This window comes from Austrofundulus limnaeus, unplaced genomic scaffold, assembly GCF_001266775.1.
Source record: "Austrofundulus limnaeus strain Quisiro unplaced genomic scaffold, Austrofundulus_limnaeus-1.0 Scaffold200, whole genome shotgun sequence".
NCBI lineage: Eukaryota > Metazoa > Chordata > Actinopteri > Cyprinodontiformes > Rivulidae > Austrofundulus > Austrofundulus limnaeus.
Window position 1 is genome coordinate 84,808 of NW_013952602.1, and position 9,881 is coordinate 94,688.

At 40.2% G+C, this 9,881-nt stretch overlaps 1 protein-coding gene across 13 annotated transcripts in view; it reads right to left on the reverse strand.

Annotated features, from left to right (window-relative positions):
- Nucleotides 1-9,881, reverse strand: part of fbrsl1 (fibrosin-like 1) — a gene marked incomplete at its 5' end in the record, with an annotated part of 231,453 nt that overhangs the window by 72,722 nt on the left and 148,850 nt on the right.

Here is a 9,881-nt window from a genome sequence, read left to right on the forward strand (position 1 = left end):
AGAGAGAGAGAGAGAGAGAGAGAGAGAGAGAGAGAGAGAGAGAGAGAGAGAGAGAGAGAGAGAACATTGTAGGTTTCTTTGAGTAAGTGCCATTGGCCCAGTCTTAGTGTTATGGAGCATTCGCATGAAAAAGCTCAAAGACACGTCAGCAAGTCTTATGAGGTTCTCAGAAACATTTTCAACCCATTACAGTGCGTGTAGACTGGTGCCCTAATAACAGTGTTTAAATGATTTTCTTATGATTGAATGCGCAAATGCTTCTGAAAAGAGAAGCACAGTAATTTAATATTAACTCATGTCAGAATTGGTGGGGAGGGGGGGCTCAAATAAAAAAATGTCCTAGTGCAAAATGAAAATCCACAGCAAGTAATTAGTTTAAATTAAGTTAGGAGTATCACATTATCCAAAATAAAATTTACAACTGCATTTTTAAACGGATTAAGGTCTAAGAGGCCAGCTGTTAAACACATAAGTGAACTGGTGACAGGCTTCACCGCCGCCACTCGAAAAACTCAAAGTAAACAAACCACGAGTTGTCTAATTGCAGGCAGGTGAACAACAGTCCCCAACTCTAAACTAGAYGAAGCCCAGCGACCGCAGACTAAAACGGCTCATACATATTAACAGTTAACGACTGAGCTTGTGAATCTTTCGTCAAGGTTTTCTTTGCACAATACTTTTGCTGTCCTCCTATTTGGCATTTCACAAAGAACACCCACTTAAGAGAAATAATGTGCAATATTACGCAGCTAATGACAAATTAATTATGAAGAGAACGAGAAAATTACTGAAATTAGATTCCAACCACTTATAGTACATTAACAGAAAATTGCCTTTACTCAATCACATCTCATTACTACAGAAAGTACAGTCCTACTGAGGCCAAGCTTCAGGCCATATTGTTACTCAGTTCATATGTGACGACTTTGGAAAGCAACAGCGAGACAAGACATGCATGCCTGGTTTCAAATCTTAATCTATATGGAGAAAAGTCACTGTAAATGTGTTAAATCCCTAAAATCAGTGAGATGGTTTCATTTTAGCCTAGTCATATTTTTAGCAGGAAGGCACTTGCCCTCCAAGAGCTTCCACTTCAGAGGTTAATTTGTTCAATCTGAATATCTTAACCTATATAGAAACTTGCAAGTAAATGTCTTCTCAGCAGTTTTTAATCTAAAAAAATCCACATTTTACTTTAGATTCTCTCTGAAATTGATAAGTTTTAATTCATTTTTGTTGGATGTGTGCTAATCTGTGGCTTCTTTGTGCATGTAAAATGGATTACTTAGCTCTCAGAGGGCTCAGTCACGATGCCAGAAAAGCCTCTTTGCATCACAGCTCCCTCGTTTATCTGGCTGCAGGCCTGTTGTGACTTCTAACCTCGTCTTCCCCTGGGACATACCCCACATGACCACTGCTTCCAGTCCCCCCACCCGCCGAGTAAAACTGCCCCGCCCTGTTCATGCCAGAGCCCACTGCAGATGGGGGTGGGTTTGACAAAAGACCAGTGCGGGGGCAAAGGCCTTCCTCACTAATTACACCAATACAACTTCAGAGACAGAAAATGAGCGCCACTGACATTTTGTGTCAATCTTTTGTTCCTTTGTGGTTTTTTTGTGACTTTACAGGCTCAATGCAGGAGTTCAGATCACAACTTTCTGTCTTGGTGATCTTCATGTAACAGTCAGAGAAGCTATTGGATGTCCACTACTTTAAATATACAAAAAGCATATGGTACAAATACAATGAATGTAATCTATTTAAGTAGATCACTCAACTTGTCTCTGTTATTTTGTGTTATCTGTTTCTAATTGACCACAGAAATCATAAAAAGTGAGTACATAAATGCATTAAGAAAAATACAAAGAAATGGAAGAAAATACAAAAGTAGTTTTAAAGAAAATCCTACAAAAATAATCAGCCTTTATTTCAACTTTACTTAAAAGTCTTTAATTGTCTCAACTGGGATATTTTCCCCTTCAAGTTTAAGATTGAATGTCTTTTCTGTCCTAAAGCGAGTTTTAACTGAGAAGAACTTTTTTGATTCAAGGAATTCCAAACATAACAAGATTTATTAAACCTTAAAATATAAAAATGCCTCCCGGCTCATTTTAAGACCTTAATCGGGAATGCTTTTACTTRCAAAAATCTTCTGATTGGCAAAATCACTTTTAAACTTTGTCCACATGCAGTTTTTCCAAAACTTTTTTTTGCTTTTCTTTTCTAAAATATATTGTCTTTAAAAAAACACTGTTTCTAAAAATGTTTTCRTCCACACAAAAACACTGAAAATGACCCAAAACACTATAGTAACTATGCCAAGCCTGTATGTGGTGCTGTAACATGGGTACAGAAACACAACAAAAACAGGAAACAAGGAGCRGGAAAAGTGCGTAAAGCTTGCACTCTGGGTAAGAATTGTAAACAAAACAAGAAGAGGACATGTTTGTGATCATAGGTGAGTCACTAGCTGCRTTTCCATTGCAGCTGTGCGCAAAACTTTGTCAATATTCTGTTRATGTCGAAAAAACACAGTTTTGCAATTGCGGCATTTGTTCTTGTGTGATAAGTCATTACAAACATGGCAGCGATGGACGTAAACACATGCATATTGCCACCACTACTTCACTACTACTTCTACTTCCTGTTCTCTTCTTCGTCGTTGTCTTTTTTGCTAGTAGAAACATGAGTAGAAACAGCCAGTTGATAATCACGTGACTCCYGTGATGCGAAAAAAGTGTTCCCATTGCAGTTTTGCAAAATACACAATTTCATTAWGGCCAAAAATCCACCTCATTCTAGCGCAAAACTACTTTGTCAAAAAACGTAAGCTTTTTCCAAATTTACGTGTTTCATTGAGCAAATTTATTTTTGAAATTCTAATTTGTGCATTTTCATGATCAATGGAAACRGAGCTAATGAATCATTGTTTTCAAATGGTTGTTTTGCCCATTTACACAAAAATGCAAAAGTGGCATTTCAAGATATTTTTTTTACTCTGGAAAGAAAAAATAACATACTGCTTTGGGGCTTTTAAAGTGACATATTTAATTGGGTACATCACTGAAACAATAAAAAAACGTGTCTATTCACAAATTACTGTTCCCCATCTCCACCTCWGTTACATTAATGCATATACAGTCCTTATTCACATTAAATAGTTGTGCTTAACACAGATTAAAGAGGTTCATAAGACTAAGCTTTTCAGTGTACCTATAGGTCTATGAATAGAAAAGTTTTCCCCCTCTGAATGTATAGTTTTGAGTTATAAAAAKGTTGTTTACATTGCAATCAAACCACAAGCTGAAAGAAATTGTAAAATTGTAGAATGGGTGGAAAAGAAACAACATCAACACAAAACCACTCAATCTCGCTTTAATCAAAAACAGAGTAATGGCAGCAGACTGTGGTTCCATTGTAAAGACAAACAAGCATTAACTGGGATGTTTTAAAGGCAACTACAGAGGGTTTTTATTTAATGTCTTAAAGCTTTAATTGGAGCCTGTGTTATTTCCTCTTCAATGGACTGAGGGTAACAGTAAACCCAGTGTCAAGGAAGAGGGCCTCACTGGCTGTGGCAGCCCAGTAACTGGCTGCCCTCATTGGGCCTCTACGTCTGTGATCTTTACCAATTGAGCTCAAGAGGCTGTGCCCCCCCCCCCAACCCCCTGCACCCCGTCCCCAAGCTGCCAACAAGACAGGCCTCTCAGCAAGACCTAATCTGCCTGGAAGGGCCCTGTCAACCACTCGGCCTCAGGGTCACATATGGAAGTGACTAGAGTCATTCTAAGTCAACTGGGGATATTCATAAATCTTTAGACTGCTTCCTTAAGCTAATAATTGGGGAGAGCCACCTCTCCCTGTGAGCTGTGTCTGGACCTATTATGGCTCAGACTTTACATTCCAGCCAAACACAACAATATCTGTATTAATTGCAGTCAAAAAAAAAAAATCAAAAAAACTAATTTTAGAAGAGAATAGACAAGAAAAAACAATGAATGTACAATTTAAAATTTGATTGCAGAAGTCTAACAATTGATGTCCCTTCTGTTATTTCTTCTTTATTGACTGTACACATGATAATTTTGTGTACACTGGTTTACTTAGTCTGTTGGATGACTTTCCTGTGTTGCTGTTCTAAGGGTGGGATCCAGTAGACAGACTGTGGGCCCAGTAAATCTGATACTCTCCTGGAGGAGAACAAGCGCTCCTTTATGTGAACAGTTTACAGCTCCATATGTATTTTCGATTCAGATTTATTTAGCGAGGGGCTCAGTAAGACCCCTGTGGGATCCATAAGCCTTACTGCTCCATCTCCACCTCTCTTGTTAGATTTACATCCTACAACAACACAAACAAAACTCTTGTTTCTCCCTCAGGAGCCCAGCTGTGAATCAGAACAGCTTCTATCATCAGGCCTCTACATGCGAAACGAGAATAAGGAAAAAAGGGAGTYAAAAAATATCCAAGTTCACACTGGGCTAAATAATGTAGGAAAATGTGAAAGAGTTGGTRCACAGTTGCTGAAAATCACTGTGTAACATAATCTGATGGTGCTGACACATGCAAGCCAGTGCGCAATCTGAAAGAAAACACATTTAAAGGGATCCCTGATTAGTTGTAACATTAGACTTTATATGATAAACATATGTTTTAACTGTTAAAAAAAGACTGTAAAAATACAGTCTTTGTTCAGTTTTTATAATTTTTAAACTATAATTTTAAAAATACAGTATATTACACGGACGGGGCCATTTTATTTAAATGCAAAGCATTCTGGGTAAATGATGACATCAACTAGGCCATCGGTGCGAGGCTGTTAGYGAGCTATATCCACCCTGAAGGTTAATCTTGGACAATATCTGATGATCGGGTCTTTTAAATGAAACCAGAGAGCGTTGACAGAGAGGAGAAGGTAGAAATGACTCAGCCTGTAACTGAAAATATGGATGGAGGACAACAGAGCTGCTTCATGGAAGAAGAACCTCAGCTTAGCCTGTTAGCTTTAGCATTAGCCCCGATGCTAACAGGCTAAGAAGAACCTCAGCTTAGCCTGTTAGCTTTAGCATTAGCCCCGATGCTATCATCATATACTGTATATGTATTAGCTCAGCGCTACACATTCTCCTCTCATCACTGAGGTCCTCCATCCACATGACAGAGAGGAACACAAAAATGACTCAGCCTGTATGTCASGTGGAAATATGGATGGAGGAGCTCAGTTTAGYTTGTTTGTYGCGCTAGCACCGAGCTAATACATATAAGGCAATATAGTGTCAGCACTAGCACAAAGGCTAACAGGCTAAGCTGAGGTTCTTCTTCCRTGAAGCAGCTCTGTTGTCCTCMATCYATATTTTCAGTTACAGGCTGAGTCATTTCTACCTTCTCCTCTCTGTCAACGCTCTCTGGTTTCATTTAAAAGAGCCAATCTTCAGATATTGTCCAATATTAACCTTCAGGGTGCACATAGCTCCCTAGCAGCATTGCACCGATGACTTAGTTGATGTAATCATTTACCCAGAATGCTTTGCGTGTAAATTCAATGGCTCTGTCCATGTTAAAATATATTTTAAAAAAAATTACAAAACTAAACAGCCTACAGTATTTTGACAGTCTTTATTTTACAGTTAAATATATGTTTATCAAATAAAGTTTTATGTTACAACTAATCGTTGATCCCTTTTAGGAAATTTAGTCAAGTGAGGCTWAAGAAGAACTGTTGAGGGAAAACTTGGGCATTTTGCCAGACTGAAGATGGAGAAGTTGATGATAAATACTGAGCCTTAACCCTGGCTAATGTTCAACACGATCTGGRCTTCACATAGTCAAAGTCATCCATCCTTCTTCGCACTATCTTGTCTGAAACATTGAAGGATGTCAGGGAGCCAGGTGCAGACAAAGACCTCTCCCGGCTGGTCCCRTTAGCTGAACAGAGCCATGTCCAGAGCACTGGAGCATGTCCCTTGCACTTGGGTTAGGCCTGTTTTATTAATGAGCCAATCGCATGAGTGCAGGCTGAGGGCTGGTCACTGCTGACTGCGGGAAGCACCTTGGGCGGCCAGCCTGRTGAGTTGGAGTGGCTGGGAGTCAGAGGAATAATCCCTGCAGAGACCTCAGCTACTAATGTACTCCCTAGTGGGCCTCAACGGAGACACATTTGACAAATGGACTCCTTTAGTGGAGCTGTGCTGAGGGTATCTGGGCTTTGTTGTTAGCTCATGGSTGGTTTACCTGCCCACCGCCCATGCTCWCTTCTTCATTTCAACCACCTCCCCTGAGCAAAGACAGTAACTGATAATGAGGCCATGTACACATGAATTGATGGCCGGGCTACCAATGACACACAAGTGTGCAACCACACACAGACACTGAGCCTGACTGAGACAGGAAGTGCTGGCAGCCTGATTGGGAATTATGTACTTGGAGCCACTGCTACATGATGATAATAGATTACAGTGGGAAGCTGGCAGAAAGCACACACTAACTTTGGGAAAAAAACAGGGACAACTGGTAATCATATATAGAATAAAGTGATTAGCATCACCCAATACTTCCAACTCGTAATACTTGAAACAAAACAAAAAATTTAACCAGGCAAGATTAAAAAATGTGATTTAGTTGAATATTTTTAATAAYAATGTATCCCTGAATGCTGTGTCATACACAAGAAGTCATTGTGTGTCATTTTCATCAAACGTCTGTTACACAAACTGAACTTGCATTGACATTTTTTTCCAGCACAAACGATCCAATTTGAAACATTCTTTTGCAAACTATCGTTTTCCGGTGCGGTGGCTGATGCTGAAATAGGAGACAACTATTAAGACAGATCTGAATATGTGTGCAAATAGTACGCTGAGTGCATTTTTGTTTTCGTTGCGTGGCGCAGGATTGTGACAAATTCCAGAGCAAGTCTCTAGCGAGTCCCGCCGCTTTGGTGTCAGTGCTGAGCGGCTGTCTGCGCATGATGGAGCCGAGAAACGCTGTGCACCGAGCTCTCCCTTGGGATACGTGCCGAACAAGATGTCGCCTGTCAAGCGGGGAGCATTTGAAAATAAATAACATCAATGATGATTTCAGTTTACTTGTCACAAGCGTGCGCGCTTTGAGAAGTGATGCCATCATGCTGGCTGGGATGCAATCCCCTCCCCCCTCCGTCTGAGACATGCCTCAGCTGCTAGATGCACTCTATTTCCTATTCAGATTCAACATCAATCTGTTGGAGGCTCCAGATATCAGCTCTAACACACTGCTGGGTGGGAACATGCGCAGTGAGCATTCATTACGACCTCCAAACAACAGTGGATTGCTCACTAACATGTTCTTGAACATATTAAAAGCAGCAAAAAATGTTGCTGTCAAAACCTGGGAACATATAATACACGTGATTGTATGTGCTTCGCTWAACTCAAATGAAAAATAGCTTTTTTTGTCTCATATTGAAATATTTAATCCATGCAGTTGTCCACAATCATCAAGAACTGCAATTTATTTGTCATTGAAAATCTATTTCAATGAATAGTTATTAGCATTTGCCCAGGAATTTCATGTGTAAAAACAGGTGAGAACATACATCAAGATATCCAAAAACTGTGTGTGCATGTGCGAGTATGCACGCATACCCATGTACTCAATTGGCCTCAGCACATTGGAATGAAGCCCAGCAGGGGAGCCTGAACCGATTGGAGACTCAAAAAAGACCAAAGAGCACTTGCAACACAAAGAGTTTCATCTCAGCTCCTTAAGGAGAACCATCTGTTGTAATTTTTCCCCCCGCTCTCTTTCTCTGCAGCCCTACAGTCGATCGTAGGTCAAGAGCAGGAAAACAAATGYGCACTGTGCACATGTGTCTGTCTGTCTGCCATTCCTCCAGCCAAAGATTACATATCAGAATGTTCTTCTGGCAACACAGCAAAAAGGAGAAAGAAAAAAAGAATTCATCCCCAAGGTATGGGGGCCAGATCTGACTTCCTAAGAAAGGCATCATAAATTGTTTGCAGTGTGTTCGTCTCTTGAAGACTCATCACAAACGGATTAAGACTGTAAGGATGGGAGATGTTGGGGAAAAAAAGGCTAAAGGAAATCATGAGCTCAAGTAAGATGTGGATGAGGTGGATTCTTAAGCATCTGGATAACTTGGCTGGATAGGATGCATAGCAGAATGTGTCTGTTCTGTTTTTCTTCTTCGAGCTATATGACCTCTCTGGTAGCAAACATACTAGACCAGAGTAAAGGGAGGTCAATCTTATCTGTGTTCATACCTTTAAATGCACTGACAGGAAATACGGACATGGATTTGTACCACTCAGCAATCACTGGTTAGTGCATGCCATGCTTTTTCATTTCCCACAACTTCATCCTCTGATTCCCCGGCTGGGCTGTACAAAGTGAATCAACCTCTCGCTGTGCACCTCAGAGCCACAGGGCTTTAGTGCCTCCAAGTTTTTGACCCTCACTCAGCACATACATTATCTGCCTTTGATTTCAGGCTGGTCTAGGGTCAGYTTATCACAGTTTAAAGGCCCATAATCAGGAACAGGAAGGAAAAAAAAGAATAAAATCATACAACATGGTTTTCTTGCACCTGGCATCTTACCAATCTTCCTCCCTTGTCATTTTTACAACTCTGTTAAATAACCAGGAATTACCAGAGAGAAAAAAATGAAACGGGTTAAAAACAAAGCACCCAGAACCAGTMAAAACAAAACAGAAATATGTATACAATGTAATAATTAGACTTGTTGTAGGGTTTTCTTTTAAAAAAAACTGGTGACTTATTCATTATCTAAACTGCAAAAAAAAACTGTTTCAAAAGAGTATTTCTTTTGAAAYAGTCAAAGAAAAACACTCAATGAAATGAGGATGCTAACAAATATTTAATAACTTCTGCAACATAATGTGGAAAAATGGAATGAAGCATCTTATGAACAGAATAAAACATAAAAAGTGGAGAGAAACAAAAAGAGTGGTACAAAGAACAGACATTCTGAAGCCATCCTGTCATTTGCACTTGAGTGCACCATTTATTTGCACCTTGTCAAATAAAGTCATGTCGTAAATGGGGAGCAGGATGGAGGGTTAATGAATGGCATTGACTGCTATCAGTCTCAAAACCCCCAAGGCCCCTGGTCTTTATATAAAAACCACATCCTTTCACCCTAATTAAAAGGCAAAGCTTTTACCTGGAGGATGACCCTGCTGAACTTATTTCCTGACTTTCAACTACCAGACCTTTCTATTTGGGGATTTCTTTTTCCTCCACGTGAGTTCACATTCAAAGACAGTGGTGGACTGGAACATCTGCAAATAAGACAAATAAGACACTCAATAGCCCCACAAAGTCAGAACAGTATAAGGCTTATGGATAAGTCTGTCTGTCATTTTYCCCTGTCTTTGTCACCAGTCCTTCTCTGTGTTTGATCATCCAGCTGGTTGTGGGATTATTTGAGTCTACGCTGCAGTATTGTGGCTTCATTGTTAATATGGGAAGCTGTCCTCTTAGATTACCAGAGAGACCAGGAACGTGAGGCCGGTCTATCCTTACAATTCCCTAGATAATCCCTCCATCTCGCAGTCTCTCTTCCCTTCAAAGTACAATGCAACAAAATAGCCACAGCAGGCATTATTAATGAACTAGAATGGGCAAGGAGGGAGGAGCTCATCTGTTATTTATGAGAAGATAACCAACTGGAAACCTTCCTGACAGTCCTATTAATGATCTTTAGTGGCCCTCAGGCCATTTCATCTCCCTGTCTCTTGTTCCTGTATCACTCTCTTTCCCCTGCTCACATCTTGTCAACACGCTTCGCTCTTTTTGTGAATCCCCTATTCCCGTCTTCATCTCTTAATGCAGCAGGAGTGAAGCCAGGGAGGGAGTGGGG